We start from the raw sequence: 13,863 nt of genomic DNA on the forward strand, positions 1-13,863 counted from the left end.
CTTTGGGTAGTATTGCTGTCTTAACAATATTTTTCCTTACCCAAGAATACAGCATGTCTCTATGCATTCAGATCATTTTTATTTCATGCAACAATATTTTGCAATGTCTAAGTCTTGCAAACTTAACCTGGTTAAGTTAATTTGTATTTATTTTATTCTTTTTGATGCTATTAGAAATGTTCTGTCAATTGTAATGATTCTCCTAATTTCATTTTTGGTTCATTTATTGCAAACATATGCAAATTCAGTTGATTTTTCTATATTCATCTTATATCCCACAATCTACCTGAACTTGTTTATTCCCTCTAATGGGTTTTTGGCATACGTTAGGATCTTCAGTCTATAAGATCATGTTGTGTGTGATTAGAAAGAGTTTTGCTTCCTTCTTTCCAATCCAGACTCCTTTATGATTGCTGGCTACAACTTGCAGCACAATCTTGAACAGGAGTAACAAAAGCAGACATTCTGGTATTGTTTCTGATTGTAGGGGCGCATTAGTCTGCTCAGGCTGCCATAACAAAATATTCAAGATTGGGGTTATTAAACAACAGATATTTATTTCCTCACAGTTCTAGAGGCACGTTCCCCATCAAAGCACTAGCAAATTAGGTATCTAGTGAGGGCTCTCTTCTTGGCCTGAAGGCATCCACTTTCTCATTATGTCTTCATATGGACTTTCCTCTGAGCATACAGGGATAGAATGATTTCTAGTATCTCTTTCTCTTCTAACATCTCTTCTGGTATCTTCTTTCTTTCTTTCTTTCTTTTTTTTTTCTGTTTCTGAGTGTTCTTTTGGTATCACTCTTTATCTTTCAAAGAGCTTAAAAAATAAGAAATATATCTTGTATATTTACTTGTCCTTTGTGAAGATTCATATTTCCATCTAGAATTAGTTTTCCTTTTCCTGAAGAATTTCCTTAATATATTTTATACCGTAGTCTTTGAGTAATAAACATTCTCACTCTTGTGTGTCTAAAAGCATCTTTATCTAGTCTTCAACTTTTCTGAGTAAAGAACTCCAAGATGCTAATTTTCCTTTAGTACTTTAAAGACACTGCTTCACTATCCTCTTCATTACAATGAGATATCTGTTGACAGGCCTTTCTTTGTCCCTTTGTATTTAACATTCATTGTTTTTTCTCTATCTCTTGTTAAGAATTTTTCCTGAGTACTCATTATAAGATATTGATTATCATAATGTGACGATCTACTTTTCTTCATTTATTTTGTGATGGGAGCTTATTAGCTTTCATAGAACTTGGTGTGTATTTTAAACAAATTCAGAAGTTTTTCAGCTATTATTTCTTTAAATATTTTTCCATCATCTCTCTGTTTTTTGTCATTAGGGACTTCAATTCCATGTATTAATATAATAGGTTGCTTAGATTTTTCCCTCAGCAGGCCAACTTCTTTTTTAAAACAAATCTTTTCCCTTTGCTTTCAGTTGGTTAGTTTCTTTGTTGCTGTTCAGTCACTCAGTCATGACCGACTCTCTGCAACACCATGGACTGCAGCATGCTAGGCTTCCCTGTCTTTCACCATCTCCCCAAGTTTGCTCAAACTCAAGTCCATTGAGTCAGTGGTTAGTTTGTATTCTCTGGTATTTCAATTCATGCCAGAGATATGGGTTTGACTCCTGGATTTGGAAGATCCCCTGGAAGAGAGCATGGCATCCCACTCCAGTATTTTTGCCTGGAGAATCCCATGGACAGAGTAGCCTGCTGGGCTATAGTCCATAGGTCGCAAAGAGTCAGACACAATTGAAGTGACTGAGCACAGTATTTCCTTCTGCCCTGTCTCATCTATTGCTATCCATCAACTGTATTTCTCATCTCAGACTTTGACATTATATCTTTAGAGGCTCATCTAGCATTTGTGTGTGTATGCATATTCTATTTAATTTTTAGAATATAGGAAATGTAGTCATAATAAATATGTTAACATCCATGTTTGCTAATTCTAACAGTTCCAGGTCAATTTTGATTTACTGATTGATTTATCTCCTCTAATCCTTCTTGGTGGTTCTTGTGCCAAGCTCAATAGTTTTTCATGCATGGGCTGATGAGTGCTCAGTTAAATATGTGAGGAAGACCCTCTTCAGCTCTGTCTCTGCAGCCCTTGCCTTTGATACCTTTCCCTGAGAACTCTAGCTGTATTTTGTCTTTCCAAACCTTGAAGTTCATCTCCTCAATTCAGTGAGTCAGCCAGGCTCTCTGTGTATTCCCCTCCTAGAAATTATCCCAAGGCAATAAGTTTTCTTTATCCCAAGGTAAAGAAATTTTAGAGATTATCCCATTTGTTTGCATTCTCTTGGGAATATCTGTTATTCATTGCCTGTGTCCAGTGTCTTCAAAACCATTGTTCATTATTTAATTATTGTTTTGGGTGAGATGTTATATCTAGTTTCTATTATTCCATTTTGCCTAGAAGGAGAATTATTATTAGGCAACTTCTTAATTAATAGATTGTATACCAGCAGGAAAAAAAAATCTTTTAATACACTAAAAAGTAGAAAAATTCAGGAAACATATGATTTTATATAGTTAGAAAAAGATAAAGATAAGAAAGGAACTATACCACAATTTGATAATAATATTGTTTAAATAGCAGGTTTATGATAATGTTTCCCATTTTTCCTCACTTTCCAAATTTTTTCTGAGAAGCACAGATGACTAATTTTTTAAGTGTACAGTGAACAGTGAACTTCTCCTTTGAATGAAGTAATTCGATTTAACTAATGAATATTTTAAAATGTTAGCTTCTGTAAAAAAAGTTCTTTATTAGGGAAACATAGTGCTAATGTATCAGAAGTTCTGTAATTGTTCTCACAGTAACCCAGGAGTAAATTACTTCTTCAGCAATTGAGTAAATTACTACCTCCAGTCTTTGCCATTTTGGCTTCTATAACCCTGTAAACATCTCTAAATATGCCTTTTGCTATCTGTCTTATTATACAAATGTGAAAAAAAGACATACATGGCATTTTCTTTAAAAAAGAACACCTTATTAAGAAAAAAGAGAAGATCACTTATGGAAATAAACAAATGTTAGCTCCAGTTAAGTTAAAAACTTATTATGTCTTCTCATCTGTATACTTGTCCGGCATTAGTCTAAAAGGAATAAAGATATCTATCTTTGAACAATATGTTTCCAATTCACAACATCAAAAAATCACCACACACACAAAAAAAATCAGGATAAAAGTTTATGGTAAAAACAATGTGTAACCACATTGTTACACATTAGAAACAATGTGTAACATTCATCCATTCACTCAACATGTATTATTTAGAACCTGCCATCCTAAAGGAGATCAGTCCTGGGTGTTCATTGGAAGGACTGATGCTGAAGCTGAAACTCCAGTACTTTGACCACCTCATGCAAAGAGTTGACTCATTGGAAAAGACCCTGATGCTGGGAGGGATTGGGGACAGGAGGAGAAGGGGACGACAGAGGATGAAATGGCTGGATGGCATCACCGACTTGATGGGCATGAGTTTGAGTAAACTCTGGGAGTTGGTGATGGACAGGGAGGCCTGGCGTGCTGCAGTTCATGGGGTCTCAAAGAGTCAGACACGACTGACCGACTGAACTGAACTGAACTGAACTGATGTACAAGGTCTTGTGCTTAGCATTAGGTATATATCATGCTGAACAAATCATACATAAATCCTGCCCTCAAATGCTTCTGAGCCAGTCAGAAATTACAAAAATGCACATTTCAAGTTATTTGGTTTATTCATTCGTTATTCATAAAGATATTTCTATTGCCTTACTGTTAACAGGGCCTGTTGCAAGCTCTGTGGATGAAGCCATCTGCATCTGTGGATGAAGCTCAGATTTTTCCATATTGAGCATTATTAGCTCATGCAGTAGTTAAAACTAGATCTGAGCGGAAAACTTGCTGCCTTGATTCTGCTTCCTGGATCCACTAAAAGTTCCAAGTTCCTGTGGCTTCCTGAATCCACTGAAAATGGAGAAGCATCTGTGCTTCAGGATATTCCAGCAATACCTGGTTAGTAATTTCTGCAACTCCCAGTTTGTATTTTTCCAGCATCTCTTGGCAACTTAAGAAAAATGAAGTATTTCACACAAGTTGTCTAGAAATGCATTTAAAATTTAAAATTCAGGCAGGCAGACTTTGCTTACCTCAACCATTATTATGATACAGTTTTATAATGTATTTGTCTCCTATCTCCTTAAACGGAGGATGTGCACCAGGTTTTACTTGATGACTCGGAACATCCACTGTGAACTTTAATTACTGCTTTAAAATGTATAATAAAGCATACTTTGTTTTAGCATTCACAGCTAGCCAACATTTTTTAATCCCTCTTTATTTGTACCCTTCTCTGTGTCTTTCACGTTTTTGGGGTTTATATATACACTGTAGTATGAAAACCATATCCCACTTTTATGTCATGTGTATTAAATAAAATGAATTTAGCTCTGGGTTAAATATCTAAGGGTTTGGCTTTAGGTCATAAAAGATAATGCCAGTGCAAGGGCAGTCTCATAATGTTAGCTGTTCCTGGGGGTTTACTTAAAACCTTAGACTTCAGAAGTTATTATATTTAAGAGATTTAGTGTTTTACAAACTATACTCTTGAAATAAAATGTTTACACATGAAATATATAATAGATACTGTTAATTCATCCTTGTATTCTCTTTCTTAAGCATATATATACTGTACATTCTACTATGTGCCCAAATCTTTTGAAAGCACTGGTAGATGCATTTAGAGATGGGATATTAACTATCTTTGATTGCACAATTCATTGAGGAGGTGGATAAGAGATAGGCATGTCAATAGTTGTTTTCTTTTTGTTGTTGTTCGGTCACCTAGTCATGTCTGACTCTTTGTGACCACATGGACCACAGCATGCCAGGCTTCCCTGTTCTCCACTATCTCCTGGAGTTTGCTCAAGTTAATGTCCATTGAATCGGTGATGCTATCTCACCATCTCATCCTCTACCATCTTCTTCTCCTTTTGCCTTCAATCCTTCCCAGCATCAGAGTTTCTCCAATGAGTCAGCCCTTCACATCAGATGGCCAAAGTAGTGAAGCTTCAGCTTCAGTCCTTCCAATGAATATTCAGGGTTGATCTCCTTTAGGACTGACTGGTTTGATCTCCTTGCTACCCAAGGGACTCTCAAAAGTCTTCTCCAACACTACAGTTCAAAAGCATCAATTCTTCAGCATTCAGCCTTTTTTAAAGTCTAACTCCCACATCCATACATGACTACTGGAAAAACCATAGCTTTGACTATGGACCTTTGTTGGCAAAGTGATGTCTTTGCTTTTTAATACGCTGTCTAGGTTTGTCACAGCTTTTCTTCCAAAAAGCAAGCAACTTCTAATTTCATGGCTGCAATCATTTTAAACTGGATTTTAATTATAATAAGAGATCCATATTGAGAAAAGAGAAAAGAAACCACAATAAAAATGGTCACATTAGGGACTAGCTACTAATTTGTAATATAAGGCCTATGACAAGGAAAAAGACAAAATGCAGGAAATTGGATGGCAAAACAAAGACTAGAATTTTCACTGTAGGGAATTTGGTTTAAATTAGGGATATTAGAAGATCATATTTATCTTTCAGAAATACTCTAAAGATAGTGCAATCAACTCATTATTATTTCAATGAGTTTGTATATTTTTAACTTAAAGAAAAGGATAAATAAATAATCAAATCTACCCTTATACTTTGTATTACTTCTTTAGGAAACGTATATTGCCTACATTCTGTATGGTGCTCACTTGCCAGGCATCAACACAAGAATTCTTAAATAGCTCCTGGCAGAGTTTCTAAAAATCACTAACAGAAGCCACACATCCAGCAAATGCACGTCTTTTTTGATTTCCCTAAGTCTCAGGTAGGTGGTAATCTCATATTATTTCTCAGAAAAACCTGCTCACTCAGAGTGTTTATGAATTTGCCATATGGTATTTAAAACCTCAAGTCAAAGTAATGTTAGAAATTGTACAGACAGAATCAGAGCATGCTGGTTAATGTTGTTCTCCATTTGGGACCATGGAGATTTCTTTGTATGCCAAACACTGAAGCCAAAGCATCTTAATATTTGACTTTTACTCTTTTTTTTTTTTTTAAATCAATTGGACAAACCAAGAGTTACATTAAGAGCCTGGGGGGTTTTTTCCTCACGTAAATGTTACTCATACAAACATAATTTTTACAAATCTACCCCATACAAGAATGCTCCCAAACTAATTTATGTAGCACTATGTCTATTCATGTGCCTAATTATCTTCACTGATTATTTGCAGGTGTCAGTGAATGAGAAACCAGGGAACAGAACCATTGATTTATAATAAATATTGAAATGACTTGTAAAATGTATTGTGAAAGAGCCATGTGATGAAAAAAGGGAAATGTAAACATTTGTATAATTCTCCTCAAAAATGCTTTTATACAACAGAGATTATAAAAGCGAAAAGCACAGAACCTGTTCTGATCATCGGATAAAACAAATCTGTGATGGAAGATGGTCTGAGATTATGGGGACTCACTTTCTTCCCTCATGAATAGAAAATACATTTACATTATGTCATGTGAAATTATTGAACAGCTGCTTGGAAAGAGAGAAAAACAAGAACACCAGCCTGCCAGGGGGATGCAGTGCTGACATGAGATCAGATGCATAGAGTAAACAGAAATGGCATTCAGGAAAGGTGATAAGCAATCAAGTAAAGACCAAAGTGAGATGCTCTGACCTTATATTTAGCATCCGTGCCAAATTAGCATAGCTGTGCAGTGTACTAGAAAATTAAGTGGAAAAAAAGGACAAAGTAAGTGTAAAATCAAAGCAGAAGTTGCACATGTTTGGAATATCTGAAATAATTATGCTCTATTTCATATCCAGAGGGCTACACTGTGGTCAGCTCATCTTTTCCTGAGGAGCCACGGGTTCAAAAGAAAATACTACGAGCTTGACCTATACTAATTAAACAGAAGCAGTATGCTCTCTCTGGGTCTTGCCCTAGATGAGTCTGAGTGGTCTCAGGGTAAAGAGGTGACTTAAAGAGAGGAACAAAGATCCTTAGCTGCATTCATTATGCTATCCTCATTTTCTTTGCTGCTCAGCCACAGTTCATTAACTCAGCAAGTTTTCTTTGCATGAAACTGCGAGAGACCAGTGTACCCAGTCCAACACATATGAACTCTTATTATTGGTCAGATAGCCACAAGGAAAGAAACATTGAGGAAAATCAGTCCTTTGTGGTATCTTATTCCACCAGGATGCTAATCATTTCTTGAGAGTATGTAAATGAATTTATCAGATGCCCTAAAGCTTCCTGAAGTAAGCTATTTGAGCAGAAGTAATTGATTCCAAGAGAGCGAAGGAGGAAGATTCATTCAATTTGTCTTTTAGTGTCAACATTAAATCACAACTATTCAGACAGGTGAAAGAAAATCAAAGTCCTGTTCCATTCCAGTAGACGACACCAAGTTCAAATGTGATCACAAACTTTCCCTAAGGAAAAGAACCAATGGTTATCTTTCTAACAGACACAGAAAAATATGCTAGAGATCCCTTAGCAAACTGCTACCTGTCCTCTTGCAGCTGGCTCCTACGGGGAAAAAAGTTCATAATGAATATAATCACTTGTCTTTCCCATCATCCTACCATGCAATGGAATCTGCAATAGGCCTCCTACCAAGACAACATACACTTATTTTCTGTGCAAAAATCTTATTTTTTAAGAAAGAGATCAACTAATCACTGTCAGTTTTTTTCAGCAGGAATCACAGGATGATTTACACTTGAAAAAGACACTAACAGTCTAGAGCCAGATTTGCTAGGGATCCACATTCTGGGGTCCCACTAGGCAAGTATATCCTCTAACAGCATCTGGCTCCTCACATTAAATTTTTCTGTGTCTAACAAGTGCTTCTTCGTGTGACTTTCAAGTGAGTTCAAAAGTAAAGGGAAAGAACAGCAGTTCTATGTGCTGTCTCTGCACTCCAACATCATTTGTAAATAGAGCAGGAAAATCTTGTTTGTCAAGACAAGGACATGTCATAAAGCTGAATACATTTGTTTTCTTATCCTTTCTCCAAGAACTGTGACATCTCTTTTCATATCCATATCTCTCACTAATTCAACAGGAATTTTCCTGCTTGATTTCCTTTTCCCCCTAAAATCTGGGTTTTAGGAATATTCTGCCAGATATATCTGTCACAGGGTCCAAAATGCCCAACATCCTCCTCTAGCAGATGCAGTCCTACCTGCAGATCTCTACTCAATGAAACAGTGAACTTAATTAAGTTAACTTAATTAAGTTGAACCTAATGCATGGGTAAGCCATGAATGGGTCAGCAGGGCTCCACCTATGCATTCTTATGAGTTTTTTGACATCAAATGATGCCAATAAGCTGAACTATTTGGACAATCTCTTTCTTGATTTCCATTGAAGAATACAAAAATAAGTGGACAATCCCACTTACTAGATAGAGAATGAAGAATAAAGTAAAAAACAGATTTGTTTTGTGACAAAATGCAGGAAGGTTAAGAAACAGGAAGAGAGAGAAGGAAAGAGAAGTTCCTGGAGCTACCTTGAATCTTAATCTCTTTCTTATTCTGATCTATACAAGTAATAAGTCATTATAATAAATTCTCCTTTTTAGCATAGCAAGACCTGTGTGAGTCTGTCTCATGATAGAAACAATTTCACACAGAAAATTATTAGTGGTGCCTATAAATCAATAAATTGAGTATAATGACATTTTATCTGGTGTAGTCCCGCTACTCTCTACTCCAATTCTTTCCGCATAGACAGTCCTAAGGAAATCCTTACGGCAGTGGTTCTCAACATATGGCTTCTGGAACAGCCATATCAGCATCACCTGGAAACATATTAGAAGTACAATTTTTTCCAGTTTTATTGAGAATAATGAACTTATATCACTGTGTAAGTCTAAGGTATACAGCATGATGGTTTGACTTAAATATATTATGAGATGATTACCACAATAGGTTCATATAACATCCATATTCTCATGTAGATACAATAAAATAAAGTAAAATATTTTTGTCCTTTAGATAAGAACTTTTGGGACTTACTCTTTTTTAATTTTTATTTATTTATTTGGCTGCACTGGGTCTTAGTTGTGGCATGTGGGATCTAGTTCCCCAGGGATCGAACCGGGGCCCCCTGCATTGGTAATGCAGAGTCTTAGCCACTGAATCACCAGGGAAGTCCCATAGGATTTACTGTTTTAACAAGTTTCCTATATATTACACAGCAGTATTAACTATATTCATCATGTTGTATATTACACCCTAGTACTTCTTTATCTTACAACTGAAGTTTGTATCTTTTGATCATCTTCCTTCAATCCACCCATCCCCTACCACCTGCCTCTGATAACCATACATCTGATCTTTTTTTCTAGAAATTTTGTGTTTTGTTCTGTTTTGTTTGATTACACGTATAAGTAAGATCATACCTTATTTGACTTTGTCTGACTGATTTCACTTCACATAATGCTTTCAAAGTCCATCCATGTTGTCACAAATGGTAGGATTTCCTCATTTCTTATGGCTGAAAAATATTCTACTATTATACATATATTCTATATATATTCTATTATATATATTCTCTCTATATATACACCACAACTAGAAAATTCTTAAGGTCAACTTCAAACTTACTGAGTCAACTGAATCATGAATTCTGTGAATGGGGTCCAGAAGTCTGACTTTAAAAAGGCTCCGCTAAGTATCCTGATACAAACTAAAACTTGAGGCAATACTACTACAGCATTTAAAATCATCAGACTAGATCTCTGAGTTCTATGTTTTACAATAGAATATGGGCTGAATTATATAATGTTAAATGTTTCAAGAACTGGTTCTGTAAGTTGAAAATTTACTCAATAATACCTATTTTCAAGTCAGTGGATTATGGTCAGAAAATCTTAAAAATGAGTGAGCTGATAATCATAGTCAGATGGAAGAGAAATACATATCAAGAAATAGCAACAATACAATGATATAATTGAAAACAGAGGTATGTGCCAAGTTTTAGTACACACAGAAGAAGTCATTATACATGTCAGAGAGATGGAATCTGAGTGGGGAAGAAGCAATTTCTATGCACATAGGAAATTTTTATATAATACATAACTTGGCAGCTAATAATATTTTTCCAGTAAATGATGGGATAATCTAGAGAGCAATTTCTCTTTATCCTGACACATGATTGCAGAACTAATGTGGTATGCCCTTCCATTTTGAGCCAACCACTTTGTGTTTCAAATCAGAAGGGTTTAAAATACTGAGATCAAAAAGGAAAGGATAGCAATACCTTTCTTACAGGACCAGAATATAATTACAGTCTCCACTGTATATGAAAAGTCATTCTGTGGGGATTGCCTTCAAAATATATCTTAGAATCTACATTTTATGTCTTACTGCTTAATTGCTATCACTCTTGTCCTACTCACTATTACCTCTCACCTAAACTTTATCTTCCTGCCTCCAGACTTGACCCCCTTTAGTATATTCTCAACACAAGTAAAGTGTACTAAAATGTAAATCAGATTTTGCTCTTCCCCTCTCAAAATCCTCCAACAACTCTCCATCTGAGTCAAAGCCAGCATCTTTACAATGGCCCACATGAATAGACTGTCTCTTCTGTTAAATTTGTGAGCAATTTTTAATGACTCACTCTGTTCATAACAGACTCTTTGTTTCCTAAACATGTCAGTCATACTCCCATCACAAAGACAGTCCTGTTCCTTCTACCTGGAATGTTCTTCCACAGATATCTATAGAGCTCAGTCTTTAGAACTTTGCTTTAAAGCTACTTTCTCAAAATTTCTCAGGTAATCTTATTGAAAACATCAATTCACCTCAAAAATTACTGTATCCTTTCTATAGCTTATTTTTGCATCACCTATCAATATCTAGGAAGATCCGCTGGAGAAGGGATAGGTTACCCACTCCAGTATTCTTGGGCTTCCCTTGTGGCTCAGCTGGTAAAAGAATCCGCCTGCAATGAGGGAGACCTGCGTTCGATCCCTGGGTTGGGAAGATTGCCTGGAGAAGGGAAAGGCTACCCAGTCCAATATTCTGGCCTGGAGAATCCCATGGAGTGTATAGTCCATGGGGTTGCAAAGAGTCAGACACAACTGAGCGAATTTCACTTCACTTATCAATGTCTAACATACTTTATCTGTTGCTTATTTACCTTGTGTCTGTCTGAGTTCCCACATAATAATGTATACTCAACGAGGGCAAAAATATTTGACTCTTCTTCCACTGTTGTATCTTAGAATAGTGCCTGGCTATTGAAGACAAATATATTTGTATAAGAATGGTTGGTATTAAGGACTGCTCTATAAATCTGTCTCCCAAGGTATGTTCCTTGATACTTTCCCAGCATAACACACACACAAATGTTTAAAAATGTATACTTCATCCCTCCTTAGAGATTTGTGGCTTACATTAATACATCTGTAGTAATAAGTAATGAGTAAAGCAATGTAGTAATTGCTTTACTTTTATTAACCAATTTTTCCCAAACATTTGAAAATGGACAGTTTCTTTTTTATTTTACTGTTCAATGGTTTTTAATAAATTTTCTGAGTCATGCAACCATCACAAGTCAGTTTTAGAACATAGTCGCCACCCCAATAAGATCTTTCTTGCCATTACTGTTAATCCCCACTAGGCCCCCACCATCACCACCCCATTCAAACATCAGTCTAGTTTCCATTTCTACAAATTTGCCTTTCCTCAACATTTCTTTTTCCTTTTTCACCTCTTGCATCCAATTTTGGGTCCTTTAACCAACATTTTTTTAATATCCCCACCCCAGTTCTCTGATGTGGGGAGTCTCTCATTTTACTCTCTGTTTTGACAAATTGACTTTTTCAGATTCCATATATAAAGTAGTATCAAACACTATTTGCTTTCTCTGACTTATCTCAGTGTAATACTGTACTGATGATATGTTTTCTCTTTTTATTATGTGGTAAGTTACACAGCCATGAAATTAAAAGATGCTTACTCCTAGGAAGAAAAGTTATGACCAACCCAGACAGCATATTAAAAAGCAGAGACATTACTTTGCCAACAATGGTCTGTCTAGTCAAGGCTATGGTTTTTCCAGTGGTCATGTATGGATGTGAGAGTTGGTCTGTGAAGAAAGCTGAGCACTGAAAAATTGATGCTTTTGAACTGTGGTGTTGGAGAAGACTCTTGAGAGTCCCTTGGACTGCAGGGAGATCCAACCAGTCCATCCTGAAGAAGATCAGTCCTGGGTGTTCATTGGAAGGACTGATGCTGAAGCTGAAACTCCAATACTTTGGCCACCTCATGCAAAGAGTTGACTCATTGGAAAAGACCCTGATGCTGGGAGGGGTTGGGGACAGAAGGAGAAGGGGACGACAGAGGATGAGATGGTTGGATGGCATCACCGACTCCATGGACATGAGTTAGCTTAAACTCTGGGAGTTGGTGATGGACAGTGAGGCCTGGCGTGCTGTGATTCATGGGGTTGCAAAGAGTCGGACATGACTGAGCGACTGAACTGAACTGAACTGAAGTTACACTGATTGTTCTTCAAATGTTAAATCAACTTTGTTCAACCAGTTAACTTTTTTAATATAAAAATCAGAAATGATATCACTCTTTACAATACTGACATTGGTTTTTATGCTTTATCTCAATTACTTCATTGATCAGGTCTTTCAAGAATTTTCAGATTTATAAAGTTTATAGTTTATATTTATTTTATTCTTTGATTTATGATGGGATTTAATTTTCTGGTCATCTTCTAACTTCTAGAAATTTATAGATTACTGACTTACAGGTTATCTTCCTTTCTAATATCTGAATTTAAAGTTATGGATTTTTTACTAAGAAATTTTTACCTGCATCTAAGTTTTATACATGATATTTTAATTAACGGTTTTCTTCAAAATAAATGCTACATTTTATTTTTCATTTATTCTTTGCAGCAGTAGTTGCCTAGATAGAAACTTGCTAAGTAAATTACCAAGTCTATAAGAAAGACTCATTAAAATTTAGCTACTAATTTCTAACAGTCCCATTGTGATGAAAATATTTGTTCTCAAAGGTCAATTACTTGAAATGTTGAGACACATATTATTCACCTGTTCTTGAAAGCTTCCAAGACTACTTGGAAAAATAAGTTTTCTAAAACTGAAATTTTGGGATTCACTTCATGGCCCAAACTATGTTCAATTAAGAAAATACATCAAATATATTTGAATAACTATGTAATAGTTGGACAAATAATTCCACATATAATTTTGTTAATCATTTAGTTCAAATATTTTTGTTGTTACTGACTTTCATGTTGTATATTTCTGAGAGAGAGGAGTATTAGCCATCCCATTATAATGAACACATTTTTCCTTAGATTTCCACATAGATTTAGATTGTTACCAGGGGACTTCCCTGGTAGCTCAGTTGGTAAAGAATCTGCCTGCAATGCAGGAGACCCAGGTTCAATCCCTGGTTGGGGATGATCCCCTGGCGAAGGAAATGACAACCTACTCCAGTATTCTTGCCTGGAAAATTCCATGGACAGAGGAGTCTGGCAGGCTACAGTCCATGGGGGTCACAAAGAGTTGGACACAACCTGGCAACTAAACCGCCACAACCACATATTCTTTATAAAAGAATACTTTTATCTTAAAGAATTTTTCTTTCTCTTCATTTCTGGTAATGGTTTTTGCCCTGTTATCTATTATGTCTTATATAACTCTTCCTGCTTATTTTTCATTAGTATTTACATAGTATATTTTCTCGTTACCTTTACTTTCAATCATTCTGTATTCTTATGTTTTAAAGGTGTCCTT

The 13,863-nt window shown here is 35.8% G+C and overlaps 1 non-coding gene across 1 annotated transcript; it reads left to right on the forward strand.

The window, feature by feature from the left end:
- Nucleotides 1-13,456: 13,456 nt before the first annotated feature.
- Nucleotides 13,457-13,528, forward strand: TRNAC-GCA. The gene has a single exon. It is a non-coding gene; the product is annotated as a tRNA-Cys (tRNA).
- The last annotated feature ends 335 nt before the right edge of the window (nt 13,529-13,863 follow it).

The sequence above is a fragment of the Cervus elaphus genome, chromosome 13 (assembly GCF_910594005.1).
Source record: "Cervus elaphus chromosome 13, mCerEla1.1, whole genome shotgun sequence".
NCBI classification, from domain to species: Eukaryota; Metazoa; Chordata; class Mammalia; order Artiodactyla; family Cervidae; genus Cervus; species Cervus elaphus.